Below are 26,027 nucleotides of genomic sequence, written 5' to 3'. Positions count from 1 at the left end.
ACCTGACTTCTCAGTGGCAAGGAATTTACTAAATGGCTCAGCTCTGCAGAAGCAACAGACCTCAGTCGGAAGAACAGGCAATACCTGCTCCAGCATTCAGTTCGATACAATACAACATGGTACGACACAATAAAAATGATGCGAGTAAGTTCTGGTTGGATACTGACGTGATTGCAGTAAGAGCAAAATACTGCCACCCCCCGTGAAGGGCACAGAGGAAAGGGATTGGAAGGCTGTGCCACAATTTATGGGAAAGGCCGGCTTTGGAAATGACAACTCATTAAATCTTTTAGCGTTTAAAACAGGTTCGCACTTCTACTGTGCATTTGTGGATGTTGAGTTTACCCATTGAGGCCTGCAAGGCTTCTCTTTCTCCCAGTTCCACTGGACAACCTTTTGCTTGTAATATGAGAAAACGAAAAGATCAGCAGAGACTTTGACAAGAGAATGAAAGGCAGGCAGTTTGCACCAAAGGAAGGCGATGGAAAAATGTACCACTCGCTGACAATAGCAGCACCAGCCTCACAGTCACATGCCAAGAGAGGTGCTGAGAGGCGCCCAGGCTGACCTATTCAATTTGACCAGCGCTGCTAGAGGCAGGAGATCGGCTGCTGGAGGCTGAGCCAGGAGAAGCCATAAATACTGTTTTGTTCTGTATCGATTACAGGCCTTGCCCAACGGTGTAAGCTAATCCTCTGCCAGATTGCTTTGGACTCATTAGAGCCTCACTCAGGTTACCACTCATCATCACCAATGTTCTGAGCAAGTTTTCTCCTTCAGTTGTACCGGCGATGTGGCAGAACAAATTACCTTTGCGACCTTCTGAGCATGCAAAACACCTGTGGGTCAGAACGATGCTTGGGCCATTATTACAGTAGCCTGCGTCGCTGTGTTTATGTGCGCCCAAAGAGGCTGAAATGCTTGCATAGCTCAACAAAAAGCCTGTGTGAACCAGCACCAGCGTGGATTGACTTTGTCAGGGCCAGGCGGGGGCCACGACTGGCAGTGGCTGAATCTGAGCTTGGAAGGGCACCTTCTCCAACCTGAGGCCTCTGAAGATAGATGTCTAGAAATGGGTCCGAGGTCCTGAGTAGACATGGGCACGGGAAAAAACAAACAAACAACAAACCACGGAACTGAACCAGTTACAAACCAGTTCGTGGTTTGTGGGGTTTAAATGTCCCTTTCTGGCCTTAACAGCGGCAGGGGAAGGGGCACTTAACAGTTTAAAGGGCCCTTCCCTGCCTTGCAAGCAGCAGGTACCTTTAACCTATCAGCTGGCAGGCAGCAGGGGGGATCCCCCCCTGCTGCCTGCCAGCTCATAGTTTAAAGGGACCTGCCAGTGGCAGGGCCCTTTAAACTGCCCAAACCCCAGCCCCCCTACCCCCCAGCCCCACACTTACCTTATCCTGCAGTGCAGCATCCTTCCTCTCCTCCCAGGAGGGCGGGAAGGCCCTTTTCAGCCTCTTCCGCCACCCTGGGGGCCTGAAGGGGGTTGTCCTGGGGGCCACGGCAGCTGTTTGAAAGGCAGGAAGGCCGTTTTCAGCCTCTTCAGTCACCCTGCAGGCCCCCAGGGTGGCAGAAGAGGCCGAAACTGACCTTCCCGCTACTCCTGGGAGGAGAGGAAGGATGCTGCACTGCAGGATAAGGTAAGTGTGGGGCTGGGGCTGGGGGGTAGGGGGGCTGGGGTTTGGGCAGTTTAAAGGGACCTGCTGAGGCAGGGCCCTCAAAGGGGCAGTTTAAATGGTCATTTCCCTGGGGAAATGGCCATTTAAACTGCCCCTATAAATACGACCCAACGAACCAGCATGGAAAGGAGCTTCCACGAACCCTGGTTCGCGAATTGCGAACCCCGAACCGGCCTGTTTCGTGGGTTTTTTTGGGTTGTATTGCCCTTCTCTAGTCCTGAGGTAGAGCTAGAGATGTTGGAATCTGAAGTGCGACAGGCAAGGAGGTCAGCAAATCAGACAGTCCAAGATCCCAGCATTTGTATCAGGTCTGGGCAATCTGCAGGCTTCACACTGCCTGCAAGAGCCGGTGTGGCTGGTCCTTTTTTTGAGCCTGATGGAGGCTTTCAAGGCTTTGCAAGCACAGCTCCACATAGTACACACATGTCAGAGCCTAAGAGTCTTCACTCAAGAGCTCATAGCATCCTTTGACTTGAAAGATGAGCAGGAGGCACTTCTTGAGTTCTTTTCCCAGTGATGGCTCTAGAGCTCCTTTGACTGGAAATGCAACTTGGTATTCCCTGTGCCCAAGTGCAGAGTCAGTGGGACACGGACGTGCCCTCGCACTGCCACCTTTACTGTGGTGCCTTACAAATCACAGGCAGCTCCACCAACTATTTCACACCATCTTTTATTTCTTTGCTGTAGCTGCTGGAAGCAGGACTAGCTCTGCCCTACAGACAGATCCAGCAGACATTGATAGATTCCCTCAATTAACAGGAAGCAGGGCAGCATGTGTGACACTATTGTTCCTGTCCCTCTATGCTTGTTTTCAGACTCTGCATCTAAACCCCTCCTCATTGATGATAACCAAGGAAGTAAATGCAAACCCTAGTACCTCACCCTAAGGACTATGTGTCCTGTGTATTCTTTGTTTTGGGGCCACCTGGCAGCAGAAAGTTTGCAGGTGCACCACCAACATACATAAGCAATCACCTGATAGTGTGCAACCAGTCATGGAGAGGTCAGAGCTGGCTGGGCTTTTCCTGGATCAAAAATGGTTGGCCACTGTAGGGCCAGATGGACCTTTGCTCTGTTGTCTACATGGAAAATGTGCTCTACCACTGAGTTAATGCCCCTCCCCCTTTACACCTGCTCTCTGGTTCTGACATGCTGGGGCCAGATATAGGAGATCATGTTTTCCTCCAGAGAGGCATGGAGCCAACACACTCTGCAGCTTTGTTATCTCCACTTCAAAAACCTGCAAACCAGTTTGATTACAGACATAAGCAGGAGAAAAGAAAAAGAGGGCCCCCGGCTCTTTGGATGGGCATCGGCTTTCACTGTAAAAAATCCCAGGTTCAGTCTCCAGTGTCTCCTGTTAAAAGGATCAGGCAGTAGTTTATCTATCAAGATACCGATACCCCACCATTTCTGTTAGCTCCCGTTGGTTTACAAATGATAATTAAAATGTTGCAGATTAAGACCAAACGAGAAACTGCAAATACTTCCTTCCCCCTTAAAAGATGCCTGCAGTGCATATACCCTTAACATTCAATGTGAAAGATCTTGAGCTGAGAAAGCAAGCAGTTGCTAGTCCGAGTAGGCAGTACTGACCTTCACAGCCCAATGCCTGACTCAGTATGAAGCAGCTTCATGTGTTCAAGGGCATACAATGATCCATTAACATTCTTGCCCATCTCTGGCTTGTTAGGGATGATCATTATCGCTACTGGAATTTTGGAAGACTGAAATGCTTTGTGGATCATTCTGAGTTCGGCTCACCCGCAGCGTGCAAGCTCTCAAGGACAGCACTACTATGCATTCAAGGAATGTGCAATGGAAGCTTCAACACACAGACTCCAAATACTCACAAAACAGCAGCATCTGACTGGGAAGTACAAAGAAATCTGCTACTAAACTTCGAATCTAGAGCAGCTACAGCTGGGGGGGGGCACAGCTTAGTAACGCAGCAGTGCAAAATGACCCCCTCTCCCATCTCAATTTCCGGCTAGCACCATGACCCTAAAAGTGCCATGCTGGGTAAGGAATCTTCACCAGACAGCTGCTGCCAGGTAGAGTATTCAGCATTATAGAGATGGAAAGAAGATCGCTTTCGGTATTCATAAACGTGTATCAACTGCTAAATCTCCACCTCCCCTCCCCAGTCCTTAATGGGGGAAGGTTTTCCTTCATTCCTTAAGTGCCTTGACCCTTGGGTTAGGGCTTGGTGTTGTGTGCACCACATCACAATCAGGAACCCAGCACTGCTTCATCCGAGCAATAAATAAGAAATTGAATTGGCTCATTACAAACAGGAGAAACTCTAGAATAACAAATACCCATCCCTTTATTTCTGTGAATATTTTTGTCTCCTCCTTGCGCGCGAGGGTGTCACACATTCAGAATACTTATCTGTAAAGGCATTTATGTGTTTTTTGTTTACAGGAAATATTCAAATTGTTTCATATCACACATATTTTACTATTGGCCTTCAGCTTAAATATACTTTTTGTGCATTGAATCACTCTCTTTTTCATGGGTCTGATGAAAACATTCTCAAACTTGCTATCTATGCAAGATGTTAAATTGCGATGTTAATCGCAAAAGTGCAAGTTTTGTATTAAGAGTGGAAAATCATGGATAACTGCTCCAGTCCTATGCATTCTCCCTCTCCACCCAGTTTCTTCAGTGCACAAGTTTTCAGGATACTTCTTAGAAGCCACTCCAGGATACCTCAATGAGGAGGTCAGTGGGCACGCTACACTGAAAGGCCACTTGCTCACCATTTTTGATCTCCTATTAAATATGCAACCATAAGGATGTCTTTGGTGTGTAGTCAAATACACACTTCAAGCCGTACAAAGATAACCGTGGGGACCAAAAGATTTGGACAGCACCCCATACAAATTTGGGTATGTATATCAAATCCTCTTGTTGCTGTTGTTCTCAGGCTTGGCAGAAAAAGTGTTATCTGAAGATAGAAAGATTGAAAAGCCACTGCTGTATGACTACGCCTATCGTTTCATTGTTAAAATCTATTGTAATGCCTTTAACAGGGTATCCTGAACTCTGGCAGTTGACCAGAAAGAAGCCCGTAATGCATACAGTGGTATTATTCAGGCATTCCTTCCCCATGCACCTTCTCTCATACTGCCTAGATCCAAATTACTTCACTTGCTGCTCCGGCAGTTGCGTCGAACTGGCTCATGGTGGGATGGAATCCTCCACCCACTAATAAATAGCACAGAGCACTCAAGTGGGATTATAAAAACAGAAGACTTATTCACTTTTTTGACATTCCAACTTATTGAATGCATTTCCCAGCGTTTCTCCCCATGTCCTTCAGCAGCCTACGGCATTCGATTAGGATTCTTTACTTCTATCAGCATTCCTGAGCAACCCTCCAGCTTTTTCTCTGGCAAACTTTCAATTTTTCCTCTGCAGTAATTCCTCCGTCTCTGGCAATATGATCTTAGTGTTGACTGCAAATTGTTCCACAATTTCTTCTTTCCTCTCTCTCAAACCATGTTAAAATACAGTAAAACATCTCTCGTTCTTGTCTTATGTTATCTGCATTCCACTGCTTTCGCTGTCAAATGCCCCCAGACCCTTCGAAACATGGGAAGTGCCTTTCCATGGGATGTGTTTTTTATTCAGGGTGTACCTTACATGACCTTGATGTTTGGAAATCATAATACACAAGATGAATGCAGACAAATGCGGTAGCTAGGATGGGAATAATTAATCAGACATCAATGGAATGTTGGGGCACTGATAAAATATAACTCACAATTATAACCATGAGCCCATATAAGATCGAGACAACTAATTCAGCAAAGATCCAATCACTCCGTGCAGGCAGATCTAGTTCCTTGGCCTTATTAGTAACAATAACAGACTCTTTAAAAGGGCAGGAGTGTAGGAATGAAACTCTTTAGTGGCTCACTGCAGGGTGTCTGACTATTAAATCTACCAGATGTGGCTTCCCACAAACATTCACAATGCAGTAACACAACTGGGCATAGGCAAACTCTGACACCCAATCATCCTTACCAATACACACATTACCAGTTTCATTTCTGAGAACCGTTTCGTTTTCCAGATTGCCACTGATTGGGAAAAACAAAGAAGTCACAAAGAACCATCTCTGACTGGGAGAGGGCTTCTCAGATGCCCAAGAACTTTTCTTATTGCACTTGAGATTAGAAACTAGGGTTTAGGGCTGCAGTGACAGATGATCGCAGCCCAAGTTAGCTTGGCTGATGTAGAGGTCTTTTGCCACATGCAAAACACTGAGGTTAATGTTACACATCTCTTGAGGGCCCCAGATAACTATGATCCTGGTACTTATTTATTTCAGATATGGTATACCCTGCCTTATTTTTGCCAACTCAAGTTAGCTTAATAACTAAGATCTCAGCTTCACATAAAGAGATTCCCAGTTCCATGTGTCAATCCCACAACATCTTAACATGTTCAAACTTGAATGCTTAAACTCCATGTTCTTAAAAATTAAAATTCCCTAAGTCTGGTTTTCCTCTATCCTTGGTTGAGCAGACAGGCAGAGAGAGGAAGTGTAAATACTGAACATCAGTCCAAGACAGGAAATTTTACAGACCTGTTCTGTTCTAAAACTAATAGTCCTGACAGTATTGACATAATTCTTCATACAAAATGCATCTTTCAGGAAAATTCCATTAGCAAGCCGAATTTCCAGACAAAACAGAAGCACCTTTCTGAAACAAGCCCTGCGGCTTCTTGGGCTTCAAAATTAGGACTTGCAAGCAACTGCATTTTTGTTGGCCCTTTGCACTGAGCCTCAGAAACAGTCAACAGATATACTTGGCTGCCCAAAGTCTGTGACTCAGCAAGGCAGGTTGCTCCCTTTCCTCACTAGAATTGGAGGGTGGGAGGGGTATACCTGTTTGTACATGTGTGAAAAATGCCATTCCTCCTATCACCCTAAAATGGAATAATCCAGTCAGTGTAGGGTCCTAAGGTATGGGTGGAAGGAACACACAAGATCGGAATACACCGGTGATCATATACAGCTCTCAGCTCAAACCCATTCCACATACCATTAATAACGTGCAACCTATGTTGGACAAGGATCGTCTTCTCTCACAGGCATTGGGGAGGCAAACTTTTTCTTGCCCACAGACAGCCCATTAACCCTAAACAACTTCTTGCTCACAATAATGCTCTTTCTAACACGGGCACTTTCTAACTCTGGGACAAGGGTAGGGATCACAGGTTGCCTGGTGGGGGTGGGGGATGCCTCGCTCCTACCCTCTGCCTCCCGCCACCATTCACCTGGCCAGTGCGGGGGGGGGGGGGAGAAGCAGGGGAATTGGGTTCCTGGCCATGCTCCTAGGGTGATGCAACTATGTCACTCCGGGAGTGACATCATCACGCTGCCCCAGGAGCACTCCCATCCTTCACAGCAGGCTGATTTGGGCCCCAAAGGACCCAAATCATTTGGGTCCCACATTGGCCTGCTGTAAAGTGCAAGAGTTCTCCCAGACCCTTTGGAGCTCCCACCAGGGACCTGGCAACCCTAGACCTGGGCCTGCAACAGATCAAGTTGCCAACTCTGTTCCCATATTCACCCTTAACAACACAATCACTGGTCCTAACAACACCAGCCATACCATCTCAGGTTCATTTGCTTGTTCATCTTCCGATGTTATATATGCTATCAAGAGACAGCAATGCCCTTCAGTTATATATTGGACAAACAGGTCAGTCCCTACACAAAAGAATAAACGGACATAAATCTGACAACACTAAAAAACCACAGGGAGAACATGTATATCTTCCAGAACATTCCATTTCTGACGGAAGCGTGGCAGTCCTCAAACAGAAAAAATTCAAGGGGAAGTTACAACACAAGATTGCTGAAACTGAGTTCATTCACAAATTCAGAGCAATGGACCCCCTCAAGGCCTGAATAGGGACACAGGATTCTTATCTTACTACAGATGCTAATTTTCTGCATTTCCTCCCATTCCAATTAAGCTGATTCCATTTTGCATTGTACCTTTACTTCCTGATACCCTTCTTTGCAACAGCCCTCTTACCTTCTGGCTGGGATATAAAGGCTCAGGGGTCCCCATTCCTACTTGTGTCTGACAAAGCGGGCTTGACTCTCAAAAGCTTGTAACGCTGAAAATTTTGTTAGTCTTTAAGGTGCTACTGGGCTGAAATCTTTTCTACTGTAGACCAACATGATTACCCACTTGAAAGAATGGCCTTGAATTTCATGATGAGAGTAAATATAAAATATTACTAATCATAACTGTGAATGTTATGGAATGACTCTAAAGAGATCGTTTATAATATTCAAACTGAGAAAGAGTCCACTAGCATCTATAAGACTAACAAAATTTGTGGTAGGTTATAAGCTTTTGTGAGTCACAGCTCACTTCTTCAGATACTTGAAGAATCTGAAGAAGTGAGCTGTGACTCATGAAAGCTCACACCCTACTACAAATGTTGTTAATTTTATAGGTGCTACTGGACTCTTGCTCTTTTCTACTGCTACAGACAGATTAACACAGCTACCCGTCTTGACTGAAATGTTATTTTTTATTAGAAATGAAAAAAATTGCTGGTGGAGTCAGCAAACATGAGAAAATGTTGGCTTGGATCTAGCAAACTTTTTTGCTCGGTCTCACTGAATCCTCCTTTTTAACTACAACCCCTTCCCTAAATGGCTTTTGTCAAGGAAGGTCTTATGAGCCCCAGCATAGCCAAAGAGCACCCATCCACTTATTTTCACCAGCAGAAAAAAATCAAATTCTAAACACCTATTAGAAGATAGATAACAAAACTTTTGCAAATTACCATGCTAGCCAAATACAATGAAATAGTTGGTTTACAAGATGGTTAACAACAAAAAGTATCTTTTGTTATTAATTGTGTCTCCTTGATTTCTGCAGGGGAAACTGGAGGATCAGATATAGATGTTCACTATTTTCTTGGATAAGACAAAGCTTCAATGCATCAAAAGCATGCACGCAAAGTCTACTCAGAAGTAAGTCACATTTTATTCAATGGGGCTTACTCCTAGGAAAGCATTCTTGTATAATAACTAGGCCACCTCTATTAAATGTAAATAATCTCCACATTTCTGATTAAGTGGATTGACCCTTCCTATCGAGGTTCCTCCCCTTTGCAAACCCTGCCCTCCCTAAGCTCCACCCCAAGTCTCCAGGAATTTCCCAACCTAGAATTGGCAACCCTATTGACAAAAGATCCACCTTTCACTGAGCTCCAGAGCCTTGTAAAACTGCTGCTGTGGAAAACAATTCCATGCCATCCTCTACATGACAGCCCTTCAAGGACCCACATTACCTCCGCGCGTCCCGGAGTTGCACTAAATGTTCGCTAAACACCCGGAAGTATAGCGTCTTTCTAGCGCAATTCAGAAATCGCGCTTGAAAGACGCTATACTTCCGGGTGTTTAGCAAACATTTAGTGCAACACCGGGACGCGCGGAGGTAATGTGGATTCAGCCCATATCTCCTCTCAGTCATCTCCTCTCCAGGCTAAACATACCAAGCGCCTTCAACCTTTCCTCAGGGGACTTGGTCTCCAGACCCCTCACCATCTTCACTGCCCTCCTCTGGACACGTTCCAGCTTGTCTACATCCTTCTTAAATTGTGGTGCTGAAAACTGAACACTATACTCTAGGTGAGGTCTAACCTCCTGAGCCTTAGATGGCGAGTTGGTCAGGCCCCAAGGAAAACACTTCCTGTCTTGCCTCGTGTTGTACCCAGCATCCCTAAGAGGTGGGAATGAGGAAGCCTTCTTCATCTTCTGATGCCTCCAGGTGCTAATCAAATCTTTGATCCCCGCCCTTCCCCCTCACTATGTCTACCAGTGGTAACCTATTACTCTAACACCTCAGTCTTCCAATTTCTCCAGTACGGTTAAAAAAAAAAAACACCAGACCCTAGCCAATTTGGTCAAAAACAAAACAAATTTCTCCTTGAACCATCACCATGGGAGGGAGGGAGGGAGGCTACAGAATAGCTTGGCAGAGTGCTTGGGAGGTGAATACAAGCTCTTTATGAGCTCTCAGCACGTTCACCTCCTATTGGTAGGTGCACATGAGGCTTACGCAGCAAGCTTGAAACGGCACATGTTCATCTCCTACTCAGAGGCTGTGTGCAATGCCACCCCTTCCCACCCGACGGTGGGGGGCTAGAGGAGCACACCCCACGACACGATGTACTGCTAAGTTTCATGTCATCAATGTTCCGCACAATCCCTAGAGCTCGAAATAACAAACAACACAACCACCTACACATCAGACACAGCAAAACGTCAGGTTTTACCAAGCACATGCAAAGCTCAGAATAAAATATCTCAGTTCATTAACATCAAGAGAATGATTTATTTGCCTGTTCCTTGCCTTGTCAGCCTTAGTTATTTGAGCCTATCTGTGCCTAATTCTTCTTTATGATCTCTGTGCTGACAATCCTCTAGGCTCTTCAACCGCACAGGACAGGGATACATGAAACTGCCCTGAGAAACTATGACTTCTCGAAATTTGATAAACTTCTCTTGAAATTCTTCTGACCATTTGCCAGAGAAAAAACCTTCTGTGGAGGGGATTTTTTGGTAGGGAGACCCAGTATATTATCTAAGTCCCCTGAAGTGGCCCTGGCTCAGTGAGAGGCCTAATTCTACTTTAGCAAATACTGATATCTTTCTAACTATCTAGGGACAAAATACTAAAGAGTCCAATAGCATCTTAAAGGCTAACCAACTTTATTGCAGCATCACGTTTGATATTGTTAACATATTCTCCCCAAAAAAGCAATTATATAACTAGATATGTCTTCTTGTTTTTTAGAGAGCTACACATTGTTTATATTATTATTACTAATATTATTGTTATTGCTATTTATTGCTATTGATAGTTATTGCTATTTATTGCTATTTCACTGTTGTTCAATAAAATTATTTTTTTAAAAAACTTTATTGTAGCATAAGCTTTCGAGAACTACAGCTCTCTTCATCAGATGCAAGACTTTACTATTTTGCAACTACAGACTAACACGGCTAACTCCTCTGGATCTATCAAAGGACAAAGGAATTCTTCCTGAGGGGAAGTAAAGAACTGATTTCTGATCACTTACAACTTGGCAATATTTCAGCGTGGTACAAGGTCCTTTTACTTCATTCCATTCCTCTGAAACATCTTTTCATTGCACTAATTTCTGTGGCGAGTTCTTTGAAAGCAGCCAGCCCGTAACACTGACTTCAGTCTCTTTCCCACTCCTTACCAGCTCCAATCAACTTTCCTCCCTTCGTTTCAAAACGTCCTTTAAAAAACACTTGTCTACACTTCCGTTATCAGTACGATTCAGGGTCTGATTTGTTACAAAATGTTAACTCTATTTTTTTTTTTTAAATCCTAGTATTGTCTCAAATGGTACGGGTATCTTGGGATCAGATCAGATCAGTGTTTACTACGGTCACTTACCAGCATAACTTACAATCAAACAGTTCACTTACCATCAATTGTTTAAAAACAACCCCCAACAGGTTGGACTAGAGAAAATAAATTACCTAGAAATGAATTAAAACTGATAGGTATATCAACATACTCAGTAAAAAAGTTAAAATTGTGCCCAGTAATTTGTATCCCCTCTCAATGGTGGGTTGAAGTAAATTAGCCACTAGTCCCTTTTATAGGTTTGTGATACTCCAAGCTTGCCAACAGAAGACACACCTGCCTGTTCATGGTAGATCATGTCTGTCTACTACCCATCACCTAGCTTGGGGCAGGGGGCAGTCCTGGCTGACTTATTTCAGTCCCTTAGCTGAAGTCCATCATCACGTCCTATAAAGTAGGGAGAAGGGCTTATTTCCAAAGGGCTGTGATAAAAATGTGAAATAGGAGCTTAATGTCAGAACCACAGTAATTTCATCGGCATGTTTCATAGCGTATCCACATGGTAAGGATCCTTCATTTCCATCATTGTAACCATGAATGCTGAAGCATTTTAGCAACAGATTATCCACACAGGAGTTCCCTGCACATTTTCCTCCATCAGCTACTGTTTCCCCTACACTTCTCTCCAGCCAAGCCAGGCAAGAGCTTTGTGAGGGCTTTTAAAATTTAGTAACTGTTGCAATGTTCTATTGTCATACTCTGCAAGTTCCCTTCTTTCATTGCTTCTTTCTTCCAACCTGTGAAATAGGTTGGGCTTGAGAAAGAATAAGTAGCCAAGGGTCACACAAAGCAAGTTCATGGCTGAGTGATGTTCCACGCTTCAGAACTCTAACCACTACTCCGTACTGACTCACTAAGTATAACCAGGGCTTTTTTTCAGCAGGAACACGGAGGAACAGAGTTCCGGAACCTCTTCAAAATGGTCACAGGGCTGGTGGCCCCGCCCCCTGATCTCCAGACAGAGAGGAGTTGAGATTGCCCTCCACGCCGCTGAGCAGCGCGGAGGGCAATCTCAACTCCCCTCTGTTTGGAGATCAGGGGGCGGGGCCACCAGCCATGTGACCATTTTCCACGGAGGGCAACCCACTGAGTTCCACCACCTCTTTTCCCAGAAAAAAAGCCCTGAGTATAAGAAACATCTAGGGACAATGGGTTTGCAACACAGCATTGTGGCAGAAAACTGAAAATCCTGATGAAGTTTCAGCCCTTATTTAATCTGATTTACAGTAAAGAACTGCTCATTTAAAGACAGGAACCTGAACCAGCAGCCTACTTATGGAGACACACAGCCTCCTAAATGATTCAGACTAGGAACTGTTGAAGACGAATGTCCCCAGAGCAGGGTGGAAGCAGCCACGGTGGGACCAGTCAAGGGCAGCCATATATTGTGGAGACAACCAAGGAGAGCGCCACCATGCTGGCACACTATCGTCAGTATACAGCATCCAGACGTGTTACATTGGCAGACGTACTCAAGAGGACAATACTAAATGCACTTTATTAAGAGTGGCATTACTGCAATATGAGCACAAGGCAAATAATAGTTTGTTAGAATTTAGTATATATGAGCAGAAAAAGACAAAGGAGTAGCCCTGGGTCTCTTAGAATTATAGAACAAAATCATAGAATCATAAGGTTGGAAGGGAATTCCAGGGTCATCTAGTTCAACCCCCTGCACAATGCAGGAAATTCACAAATACCCCCCCCCCCCACACACACACACACAGTGACCATTGCTCCATGCCCAGAAGATGGCAAAACACTGTCAGGATCCCTAGCCAAACTGGCCTCGGGAAAATTGCTTCCTGACCCCAAAGTGGCAATTGGCATTACCCTGGGCCTGTAAGAAGGGGTCACGAGAACTAAGCACTGATGTAACCCTTCCTGTCCTCCCCTCATGATCTGCCCAGGTTCACAGAATCCGCATTGATGCCAGATGGCCATCTAGCCTCTGCTTAAAAACCTCCAAAGAAGGAGAGCCCACCACCTCCCAAGGAAGCCTGTTCCACCGAGGGACCGCTCTGTCGGGAAGTTCTTCCTAATGTTTAGCCTAAAACTCGTTAACAACAACAACAACAACTGCACTTATATACCGCTCTTCTGGACAGATTAGTGCCTTACCAGAATGGTGAACAAGTTTAGTGTTATAATTATCCCCACAATACAATACAGAGTTAAGCTAAAACTCCTCTTCCCTTGTAACATCTAGTAACAGACCATGTACAGTGCAGTATAAGTGCACTGTACATGGGCTGTTACTAGGTATAAACTAAGCCCCAGGTTCAAATCCTTCTGCTATGAAATTCACAAGGTGACTCACTGGGCCAGACATTGTCTCAGCCTCACCTACTTCACAGGGTTACTGTGAAGACCAAGTGAGTACACATCACACTCTGAGTTCGTAGGAGGAAGGGTGGGGGTAAAAAGGCACTGGTTAGGTAACAAAGGTTAGGCAACAAGATGTGACTTTCTTGTGCCTTCCCCCACAGCTCTCCTCTTTGTCGTCTGTAGAGGTGAGAGAACCTGCAGTGCGGACATGTCTCATCACACATTCATTATCATTATAAATCACCCGACAGAGAGCAAGAGGCGGAGTTGCAAGGCAGCTGTTTTCAACAATCAATAGCCAGAATTCTCTTGTGATGTGCAGCTTTACACCCAAAGACAGAGGATGAGAAGTTATCCTTACCCATAAAGCATCAGTCTAAGTTCCTAAACCAGGGCCATTTTCACACGTCTCTCCCCCTCACGGAAAATCGTGCAAAACTTGCGGAACAATGGTGCCTTCATGGCGTGATTTCCCATCATTACTCCATTTCTTGGCACGATGACATCATAAATCATGCCACGAAGTGGAGTCATGATGGGAAATCACACCATGAAGATGTCATCATTCTGTAAGTTTTGTGCAATTTTCCAGAAGGGAAAGACGTGTGAAAATAGCTAAGGGACTGTCCCAGGCTAAGGGACAGTCTAAATAGCTAAGTCTGTCCCAGGCCCCGTGGACAGCAACACTTGCAGGCTCCACTAAGCTGTACTAGACATTTAGCCAACCCCAAATAAAGTTCTCATTTGCCCTATGGTTGCCAATTCCAGCTTGGAAAATTCCTGAGGATTTGGAGGGGGGGAGCCTAGGTAGGGCGGAGTTTGGGGAGAAGGAGGGTCACAGAAGTGTGTATCATAAAGCCCACCCTCCAAAGTTGCCATTTCCTCCAGGGGAACTGATCTCTGTCGACTGGAGATAATTTGTGATTCCAGGAGACCACCAGGCCCCACCTGGAGGCTGGCAACCCTTTCTAGCTGCCCTTTCTGCAAAACTGACCCCACCTTGTCACTCTCCAAGAGACTCTGAAAAATATTCCATTCCACAAGCGGAAGTGGGATTCCCAGTTTGTCAAAGAAAATGGATAGTATTCTTGTGTTAAAATCCTTGGCCACTAGGCCCTCCCAAAGATCCAGAGAGGCCTGTTCTACTTCCTACTTTTGAGGACCCTTGGTATTTTAAAAAGGGGGACAATGCATGACAATGAAATGAGGCACCCTTCTAAAAATGAGACCTAATTTGAATATTTTTTTTTCTAAATTTGAGGCCCTCCTCCCCCCCCCTCCAACTGGCCCTGCTGGCCACTCATCAATAGTGGCCCCTTCACCCTAATCAAGACAGCCCAGAATTGAACCCCCCCCCCCCCGCCTTCCTCTGAGCTAGCCACACAGAATCTCCCTGTGAAATGATGCCCGGCCTTTCCACTCCCCATGAAATCCGTAATGTATTTGGACTCTCAAAGGCAGGCTGAGCATGCCTGTTTGCATCTTTTCAAGCTTACTTTATTGCATGAGGAAACCTCATTCTATTAGGCAAAAAAGCAGTAGAGAACGGTGATGGTACATTTCACAGGAAACAGACACTAAAAATGGGGGGAAGTGACATAAATTCCAGCTTCGTTAGAACAGAAGAAAACAGTCTTGGGCCCAGAGAAGAGCTGCTACAGCCTTTCCTTCTCTCCTGTTTGGACTTCCGCGATGGCTGGAAAGGCAATCAGGCAATCAGGCCCACCCTTCTCTGAAAGCCAACAGCATTGGTGTAGAAAATAGCCAGACCCTACAAATTTACCACATAAAAGTTGCGTGAGAAAGACTAAGTGCATCATCTGCCACATGACTGCCAGCTGCTGTGGAAGCCTCTCTTCTCCACCAGCCGCCAAACAGGCAGTGGCCACTTTGTGATGGGAGTAATGCAAAATCCTCCACCATTTCTGGTAAAGTGAGGACCTCTCAGAGGGGCATTCGACACCCCTTCCTCTCATCTCCAGTAAGCATAACATTCATGCTCTCTGTAAGAGCAGCTTGTAACCCAGGGAGTGGAGCAGGCCACTGGTTTAAGGGTATCACGTGATCATAGAATCATAGGGTTGGAAGGGACCTCTAGAGTCATCTAGTCCAACCCCCAATCAGAAACGATCAAGTGCTTCACACTGAGTATGGCTGAGGGTTGGCATTGAGGGACAGAGCAGTTAAGTAGGAGGGATTGGATATTCTCCATGTGTGCACAGCTACATGTGTGTGTATGCCAGATGTGTGTGCCATTTTCTTCCTTTGTGATCTCACTGTTTGTGCTTCACACAGAATTTTGTCTTTACTGTAATATTTGCACCAAACAGGGCTCTGGAAAATATTTTTATACTAGGAACCTCTCCATGGATAATGAATGATGATTCTTTCTGTGGCACTTCAATTTGTGTATCTCTTGTATTAGTTCTTCGGCACATTCCATTTTAAAATCATCTATCAGTCTTTAAAACTGATTTACTTCATGCTGTTTTCACTTTTGTAGGATGTTTTAAGAATGTTTTTTCAGAAAATTCCATATATAAAATATTGGAAAGCTGCAAAAAGTGATAATCATTTTATGCCCCTTTTATAATGTGCAATAATTTAGATGTATGCATACATTTAAGTAACATGTTGCAGTATGCTCTGGCCCCAATATTTACAGACTTTGTTTCTATTTCCTCTGAACCCTGTTAAAAGATCATGCCATCTGCTGCCCTGGCAACAGATGTCTGCCTGATTGACAGCTCAAGCTGAATATACATTGTCAATTCCCCCCCATATGCTTCACCCAATCCAAATTTAGCCTCCCCCATTGTATTTGGGGCCTAAATATAGAGAAGAACAATACGAGTATATCATACCAAGAAACACATTTCATATTTCAGTAGCATCCTAAAAGTAAAGAATGCTCGAGAACGTTAAAGAGAAAATATTTGGGCAAGTCAAGATGTCTTTTTCAACTTGGACGCGGTAGACGGTGAGGACAATGGAGGCGTGCCACTCTGACAAACAACAGATTGGATCTTGATGTAACTGCTTGTGCTCACTGGCTGTGTGAAGCCTGAGAAAGCAAAATGTTCAAAGATCACAGCTAGAAGGCACACATACAACGAGGAAACACTCTGCAGATTTTGAATTCAGTTTCTCATACAGTGCAGTGACGTAGGTATGAAAAGTTTATTAAGATTCCATAAATAATAATGAGGGGAGAAATTATAAGTAATATTAAAAATTCTGCTCAATTTGTTTAAAACGGTAGGTCATCACAAACCAGTAACATTAGAACAAAACCCACATATACAATACATAATACATCGACAATACATAAAACCCACATAATTATCTCTTTGTATGGTACAAAATTATTAGAGAAAAAGAGGCCTCTAATAATTAAATTATCTCCTTATCGATATTGGTTTCTAGCCTTTGAAGAATTATAGACAATCTAGCCTGCTGTTTTCATCTAGGTAACTAAGAAGACAAGAACAAGGAGGACAAAAAAAACATGGAAGGGAAGTTGTGGTGCTTCAACTTGACAAAAAAAAGGTCACTTACCAGAGTTGGTTCTATGATAGCCATTTCATTGGAAATTTCTTGAACTCATTCATTTTATATGCACAATCCAAATGATGTCAAATGAATTTATAGCAGCATGCTATCCTGTGTGGACAGTCAAAGCTTTATATCGAGTCTTCCAAAGAGCACTCTCCCTTTAACATTTGTCTTTTCTTTCTCCTTCTGCGTTCATTAATTACTTCTTGTTCTATTCCTTAAGGAACATTCATGAACTAACTATAAATTATCAATCTTATTCCCTGGGGTGGGGAGAGGATTAAGTACTGTTCTACACTTTACAGTCACCATAATCCACTGCTAGTTTTTAAAAAGGCAGTTATTTTGTAACGGTGCTATTACAACTATAAACAATAAAATCTAAAGAAATGGACAGTGGCTTTGACTGGCTAAATAGTATAAAGGAGTACTTAAAGTACCCTGCCCTAGAGTCAATAATTTTACCATATTGCAGATTATAAGGTACGTGGCCTGGGGCCACTACATTCTGGTCTCATGTTTACAATCTTTAATGATACCTTTGGTGATGGCAACTCTAGTGAAAAGGTACATTGTACAAAAATGGAGCAGAAGTATTGGCACAAACAGCTGAGAGAAGCAGAAATAGGAGGTACATTTTGCTAAGTTTGGTGAGCCAGTTTGGTGTAGTGGTTAAGAGCAGCAGGACTCTAACCCTGCCTTAGGACTCCAGACAAACAATTCAGGAACTACAATGCCAAGACCACGGCAATACAGCCCGGAAAACCCCCAACAACCAAAGTAACAAATACTTGTGTTAGTCTGCTAGCTGTGTTAGCCTGTTGCACCTCATCCCCAAAGGAATGTTTGACACCTTAAAAGCAAATAGATTTAAGAAACAATTCTAAGTAAGTCTGCTAGAAAGTAAGTCCCATTTTATTCAATGGGGCTTGCCCCCAGGAAAGAGTTCTCAAGATTGCAGCCTTAGTGAAGAGCTTAATGGCATTTGCGGAGCCCACTTTGGCTGTTTTCACACATCTTACTGGCTCCGGAACATTGCACAAAGCTCCTGCAAGGACAGCATCTTCCTGGCACGATTTCCCGGTTCTCATGCGAAATCGCGCCAGGAAGAGGCTGTCCTTGTGGGAGCTTTGTGCGACGTATCGGAGCCGGGAAGATGTGTGAAAACGGCCTTTGACAGATGCATGGTGAAATATCAGTCAATAGGTAGATACTAGAGATGGGCACAAACCAAAATACAAACCAAAGTTCGTCATGAACCAGGCTGGGTTTTGGTTTGCGACCCAGTGGTTCGTCGGAGCTCATTTCTGATGAACAACAACGAACCACTACGATTTTTAGAGCGGTTCATATGGTTTGTTTTTCACTTTGTCATTGTAGACAGCCTGGCACTGATCAATTTGTTACCTAGGCAATGGGGGGGATGGACTTTCTGCAGACCTTCTGCAGCCTCAGAAGTGATGTATTCATGAACCAAATGAACCGGTTCATGGACCGGGCAAGTTCATGGCGATTAGTGGTTTGTGAAATGCAGGGCTTTTTTTCTGGGAAAAGAGGTGGTGGGTTGCCAGCACAGGACCATACATTGACGTCACTTTGGGTCATCTGGAACAAGTGGGGAGTTTTTAAAAGTTTAAATGGTCACATGGTTGGTAGCCCTGCCCCCTGATCTTGAGATCAGGGGGCGGGGCCACCAGCCATATGATCATTTTCAAGAGGTGCCAGAACTCCGTTCCACAGCGTTCCAGCTGAAAAAAAAGCCCTGGTGAAACGTGATGAACCACAAAATGCAACGAACAGTTCTTGCCCATCTCTAGTAGACACATAAAGGGAGAAATGTGAATAGTGGATTAAAAGCCTATGAAATGCAAATGACATATTTATGGACTTTTAATCCACTGTTCACAATTTTTCCTCCATTTCCCCTCATATAAATATCTGCTGAGAATTCACTTCTTGCGTCTGATGAAGTAAACATCCAACAGGAACATCAACTCCACTATTCTAAACCCTAACCAAAGGAGAGGGAGAAGAATGCCATGTGCCCAGGGCTCATTTTGAAGGGGAACGCACAGGAACGCAGTTCCGGCAGTTCTACAAAGAGGTCAAATGGCAGGTGGCCCCGCCCACCTGACTCTCAGCCATTTTGGGCCCGTTTCAGCCTGGATTGGGGCTGAAACGGCCTGGATCGGACCTCTGACAGGCCTCCCACTCAGCAGCGGCCCAATCTTGACCATTTGGGGCCATTTTCAGCCCCCTTTTGCCATTTTGGGCCCAATTTCAGCCCTGAATGGCCAGGATTGGGTCCAAAACAGCCAGGATAGGTGATGTCAGGGGGTGTGGCATATGCAAATCAGTTATGCTAATAACACACTTCCAGCGATGGCAAGGGGCATGGCATATGCTAATAAGTTATGCTAATGAGTTCCTCCAGCTCTTTTTCTACGAAATGACCCCTGCCACTTTCCAGAAATATGCTTGAGGTGTCTCAAAAAGTAAAATGAATACAGTGACATCATTTTTTAAAATGTAAGGCTAGAGTTGTGGGAATAACATTTGATGAGGCCTGGCAGGGTACAGAGCAGGACTGATTGTCTGTCTTCCCTTGTGAGTCCCTGTCCATTTCCATGTCCCAAAGTTTTAGTTTTGTAAACTGTGTGCATTTGTGATACGGCCTGACCTGCACACTCATCTACAGGAATCTCTAGAGCGTTCTTGGCCAGACACGCATCATGCTTGGGATCCACTCAAAAGTGCACCGAAAGCAAAATTGCGCCAACTGTAGGGTTTGTGAGTCCAAACTAACCAGCCACCAAGCATGGCAAGGGAAGCAGGTTTGCTTAACCCATGTGTAATAACTTGCTGCTTTTTTATAACCTTTGCCTTTGAACCTTTAATTCATCTTCTCCTTACATGACTTAAACTTATTCCCCAGTAGGGCCCGTGTCACTTTCCCCCTCCACAGACAGCTTCAGGTGTTCTCTACTCAGAGTTTTATCTCGAGACCATCTTCCCTGTGTTTGTGATCGATTTATATATTGCTCCTCCCCCATATTGCTGTCTCCTAACTCCTTCAAAAGGTTTTTGCTGCCACCAAAGGCTTTTACCTTGGACTTCCTCAGTTTAACTGGTAATAGAGGAAGACTTGTTATAAATGGTAGTGTGATAGTCAGCATGTGGGGGTGGCTGTGAGGTAAAAAAGGGATCCCTTTTTCTTAACCAAAAGCAAAAAATATTTATAAGAACATAAGCATGATGGGTGCAGATTTCCAAATACTGACCGAAAACCTCTTCCCTCAGCTCCCTGACTCAAACTGCAGTTCACTCTGCCCCCTCAGGTACAGCTGCCATCAAATCACAGCACAGTCCACTCACCCATCCAGCCCCCTCCTTCTTTCCTCAGACACCTGCCTTTAAATTTACAATAGCAATTATTTAAAAACCCACATTGGCAAGCAGAAATAAAATTCAAACTAAATGCATTGCATGCAAAACATTACACCCTGCTCTTCCTGGCCTCTCCCACTTTGGTGTAGTGGTTAAGAGCGGCAGGATTCTAATCTGGATAGCCAGGTTTGATTCCCCACTGCTCTGCTTGCAGCCAGCTGGGTGACCTTGAGTCAGTCACAGCTGTCTCAGAGCTCTCTCAGCCTCACCCACCTCACAAGGTGATTGTTGTGAGGATAATATAACACATTTTGTAAACTGCTCCTGAAAAGTGGTATATAAATCAAATGTTATTAAATTGATTTTTATTGTTTACTGTCAATGACCATTAAGAACCATCAACAACAGTTACAACAGTCCTAAATACCAGTGTATAAAATATGAGACATAAAAATACATCATAGAATTTAAAATACATATTTAAAAGCATTAATATTGTTACTATCCTACTAAAAAGGAGGGGGCAATAAGTCTCTATGTATGATTTTGTTGCTTGCTGTAAGATTTTATCACATAAGCACAGAACTTGGCGAAAAGCCTGGAGATAGTTGGATTTTCATCTATTTTCTCCAAGCACGTCTTTATCTGCATGAACTGTTGGTCTATCAAGAAGGAGAGAAATAATCTTGACTCCAAGTTGTAAAAAGGACAGTGGAAAAAAAGTTCCAGTGATTCCACTTCACACGTAGTGCAAAGGATAATAACACACTTTGTTAACCACTCTGAGTGGGCATTAAGTTGTCCTGAAGAACGGTATATAAATCGAATGTTGTTATTATTATCATCTGTCAGCTCAATGTCTCCCACTGAGCTGCTTTCCCACTGGTGGAGGGTAAGATAGGGAACCTTGCAATGAGAGAAGCAGCAAAGGGGAGGCTGTTTGGAACAGGTATGGGTGGAAAAGGGTTGAACAGCCTTCTCCACATCCTTTCCCACTCTCAACTGCAGCTTCTAAGACTATTTGGTGTTTAGGAACATAAAAAGCGGAGGGGGTGGGTGAGCATTCTATGCCACTTGAGCCTCTGTGTACAACCTACATATTCATTATACCCTTCTCAAACCAGGATCTTAGATGAGACATACAATGGTGAGCATGGTGTTAAGCGAGTGGGCTGGCACAGAAATGAAACAAGCAATCAAGAAAGGCCCAGGCTGGCGCTATTATATATAAGCTGTCCTAAAGACAACAGAAATCCCTCATTCCATCTAGACCTCCACTGCCATCAATGGAGGGCCTCTAAGAAAGGCATACTCTGAAACATAAAGTGTTTGGTACTTTATAAATCAATGGTTCTCTTTTTAAGATTGAAATCATCCGGTCCTCTGGGGAAAGCTCCTGCCAGCGGTCATATGGGTACTTGCAATCAGCAAGTACTTTCTCGCGTTCTCCCTTTCCCCTTTCTCCTGGGACTATTACAGTCACACTGTACTTCTTCCTTTTACAATTTTAATGAGCTCATTTGTAAGGGCATGCTCAGGTTTTCAGTTTGTGTGTCTCGAGACAGCCGTGGCAGGGGGCGGGGGGGGGAGTGTGATTGTCTAATGGTTTCCTGCTTGCTTATCATTAAAACATACATGTAAAGTTGAGGATATTTTCATTAATAAACCACACCCTCTATTTAAGTGATGTAATGTTGTTAAAGTATCTCCATTTTGGATGCTGCTTGCCTGAAACCATACTGTTGGATTGACACAAAGGACATAATCCACCAGAAAATGCTCCTACACAAGCCCTACCAAACTGAATGCAAACTGGGCGCTTGGGTAACTCTCTTACAGTTCAATGCATATTTTGTAGGAATACTTTTAGCCAAATTGTGCCTAGAATACTGCGTCTCTCGTTGTGGTATTATCCATCTTTTCTTTTTTTCCCTTTGAAACATACATAATCTCAGGAGCTACTGGTTAAAATTACATATATAAATACACAAAGCAGCCCCTAAGAAAAGTCTTGCTAGATCGGATCAACGATCAAAGGCCCAGAAGGACCACAGCAAGAGCACAGGGCCCAAACATCCAAACACTGCCGCTGACCACCTAAGTCCCCTCCATGGCTAAATTAATGGACCTGTCCTCTGTGAAATTCTCTAACCACCTCTGAAAATCATCGGAAGGTAGAGGCAGAAATTCCATTCCCAGAAGACATGCTAAGCTCTCATAGGTAGAGCTTGTTCCTCATTACGCTTACTAATTCTACTTTTAACAATCTTTTCTACCTGTTTACCCCAAAGCAGGTATTAGTTTAAGTGGACTGCAATTTCCCAGATCCCCTTACATCTCTTTTCAAAAAACGTAGTGCTACTTTTATTGCTTTCCAGTTCACATAGGGCAATTTTAGTAACATGTTAAATGTTATTGTCAGGAGGACAGCAACAAGTTCATAACTGAGTTTAGATCTCTCAAGTGGCCCCAACAAACCATTAAGTTTAAACTTGTAAATTTTCTGCTAATTTTCTGCTATTTTTATTTTTATTATTTTAATAACTGTATTTTATGCTTGTAAGATAGATTTCTATTTTTACTGTTCTTAACTTTGTATTGTGACAGCCTTTGGCCATATACAATTAAACCTACTACTACTACTAATTTTGCACAATGATTCCATTAGTTGTGATCCTGCTATCATGATGCACCATTAACATTGCCTTGACTTGTGCCGCTATGTTGCGCTTCCAGAAGTTCACATTCCACAGAAAAAAGCGCAATTGTGGGCGGGGGGATGAGCTCGTGTCACAGTTGACGAAAGCACCTTCCTGCCCATTTTGCCTCTTTTAAAAAACAGGAACCAAGATCACTGTTGCCAGGAGCCCGCAAAGGCTTGCAGGATTCCTGGTTGTAGGTGGAAAAATCTCTTCCTAGGGTGCAGAAAACGAAAAAGGAGGAAGGGTTGAGTGGGCGGTCTCTGGAGAAGTGTTTCCAAGCGTTCTCATGCAGGCAAAAAAAGTGCTAAAGAAGCCTTACACAACAGAATTAATGGGAAATATGCCTTCTTGAAGAAAGCGCAATGATTACGGGAGGATGAAGGGTTTTCACGGGTGGATTACGAGGATGTGTGTACAGTTGTGAGTATAGAGGAACAATTGCAATACTATGGCGCTACAATAAGCACATGTGAAAACGGCCTTAGTTCCAGAACATCATTTTTCATCACTCAGCTCGCTGTTCAAACACCATTCCGGAGTCAGGCTTCTGAGTCATTCCAGACAGCTTTCCCACTCAATCATGCCCATCACTACAGCTCCTGTCCCCCAAAGCTTTTATCATTGCCTGTCCCATGATACCCAGCGTATCTTTTTGAGGTGGTCCTTTTTCACCAGCAGAAAAACTGGTTGGATCCAGCCCCACATCTTCTACAGAGAAGACAAATGGAAAGATTCATTCAGCTTCTCATCTTACTTGAACAATTGTTTTACTTCCTTGTCATCCAATGGCCCAACCAACCTTTGGCTGGATTCCTGTTTCTGATGTAAATGTATTCCTGTTTCTTTTAATATAGCAACATGCCCCTCAGATTATTGTTATAGTTAGCGTACCATAAGTTTAGCTTTTTAAACCAGAGCCTGTACTCCATATTTCCCACATTTTGGGCAACACTTTTATTTTTTAAGGGTAGCCTTCTTCCCTTTTATGGCTTCTTAGACTTTTCTGGTTAACTGGTACCTTTCCTAAACTGTGGTGCATGTACTATCTGAGGTTTAATTATTGCAGATTTCAATAACTTCCAAGCATCTTGAAGAGATCTGACCCTCTATTCTCTCTGTCAACTAATCTCCTCAGCCTCTTCTGAAATCAAATGAGACCATGTTGGACTTTTGCAGAAACTTTCATTTTCTCAAGCTTTCTGAATTTCCCACTGTATCTGCATTCTCATTTAGCATCAAGTACTCCACCTCTCCCATCTTGGCTCAAAGGCCTCTTACATTTGCAAGTGTTTCCATACCACCCTTTGGTCTCCTTAAAAGGCTGTGATATCCTGTCATGTTCTCAATATCAAGCTGTAGCCCCTGGGTCCAAAGGACAAATTCCACAGGTTCCTATAGCTATTGATAGCATACTTCTTGGGGGGAAAGAGGTGATAGGTAAGCAGAAATGAAGTACACAAAAAAAAAAAGTGGGGAAAAGGGTGAGGGAAGACAGGCGCAATTAGAAAATCATCATGGGTGCATTTTTTAAGCTGCCAAGGGATCCTCTACCAAAATATATTGTGAGTCAGTTACCATTGTGTTAATATTAGCCATATTGATATATAGCCCCTTAGCTCTATTTAAGAATAAAAGAGAGATTTTGCACTGGGAAGGATTGTAGGAACACAATTGGGGCTCGATTTCAGTCTATTTTATTTATTTATTTAAAAGATTTATATCCCATACTCTCAAAAAATTGCCCAAGGTGGCAGTTAAGATACTAACTCCACTCTGTCTTCATTAGCTCCAAATTTTACTGAAACTAGGTAAGGAAACTTTGAGAGCAGGGTGTCCATTCGTTTTTGATATTTTATCATGCCATGACGATCACACTTACAGGAGACGGACGGGTCACAGTCATGGAACGCTGAAAGAAGCATTTATTTTACAAAGCTTGTCTTCTAAGTATTTCTCCTCTGTGAAGGAGCACCAGTCTACAACATTTCCAGGCTTGCACCGAGTGGTGAGCATCTTGCAACATAAACATTCATGAAGAAAACGGAGTCAAGCAATAGCATCTGGATGAAGACAGAATATATCACACTGCTGTCGATATGAGGCATACAGTGAATATGCATTAAGAACAGTAATTGTGTACCTTGCAACATTAGCTGGCTTTCAACAGCCATTATTAATTAATAATTGAGCGGATTCCATACAACTCTGCTTCAAACTGCTCAGGAGTAGCTTTCCAAATACTTTATAACAACGATAAATAACATCTTACAAATTTAACAAACTATAATTAGCTTTATCTTCAATACATGGTTATGAACAGTTCAAACAGACTGAAATACCCAATTCCAGTGGAGGTAGAAATCACAAGGCTTTTCTCTACCCAAAGTACCAGAAATCCAAACACCATCTTGCTTTATAATATATACAATAGCAAAGAATTGGGAGGGAAGGTGGCATGGTATAGCCCAATCTTGTTAGATCTCGGAAGCTAAGCAGGGTCAGTACTTGTATGGGCAACCACCAAGGCTGACTCTGTAGAGGAAAGCAATGGCAAACCACCTCTGCCTCTCACTCATCTTGAAAGCCCCTTGTTGGGGTTGCCATAAGTCAGTTGCAACTTGAAGGCACATATGCATGCGACAAAAAAATCATGTATTTCAAAGAAAGTCTTCCTTTTTCTCACAATTCCAAGGATTGAAAATTGTCATATTTCATATTTGGAATCTAAATTGTCGTATTTCATATTTCATATTTGGAATCCAAATTTTTACAAAACAATCCCCACAGTTCTTGGCATTCATTAGCTTCAGCATATACCCAACTTCATGCTGCCGTACTTGTTGGTATGGTCTGCGCATCACGAAGCCACCAAGGACTTTTGAACTAGAATAATTAAATTAGAGCTGGAGTCATAT

Source organism: Eublepharis macularius, chromosome 16, assembly GCF_028583425.1.
Source record: "Eublepharis macularius isolate TG4126 chromosome 16, MPM_Emac_v1.0, whole genome shotgun sequence".
NCBI classification, from domain to species: Eukaryota; Metazoa; Chordata; class Lepidosauria; order Squamata; family Eublepharidae; genus Eublepharis; species Eublepharis macularius.
This window is presented reverse-complemented; position numbering follows the sequence as displayed.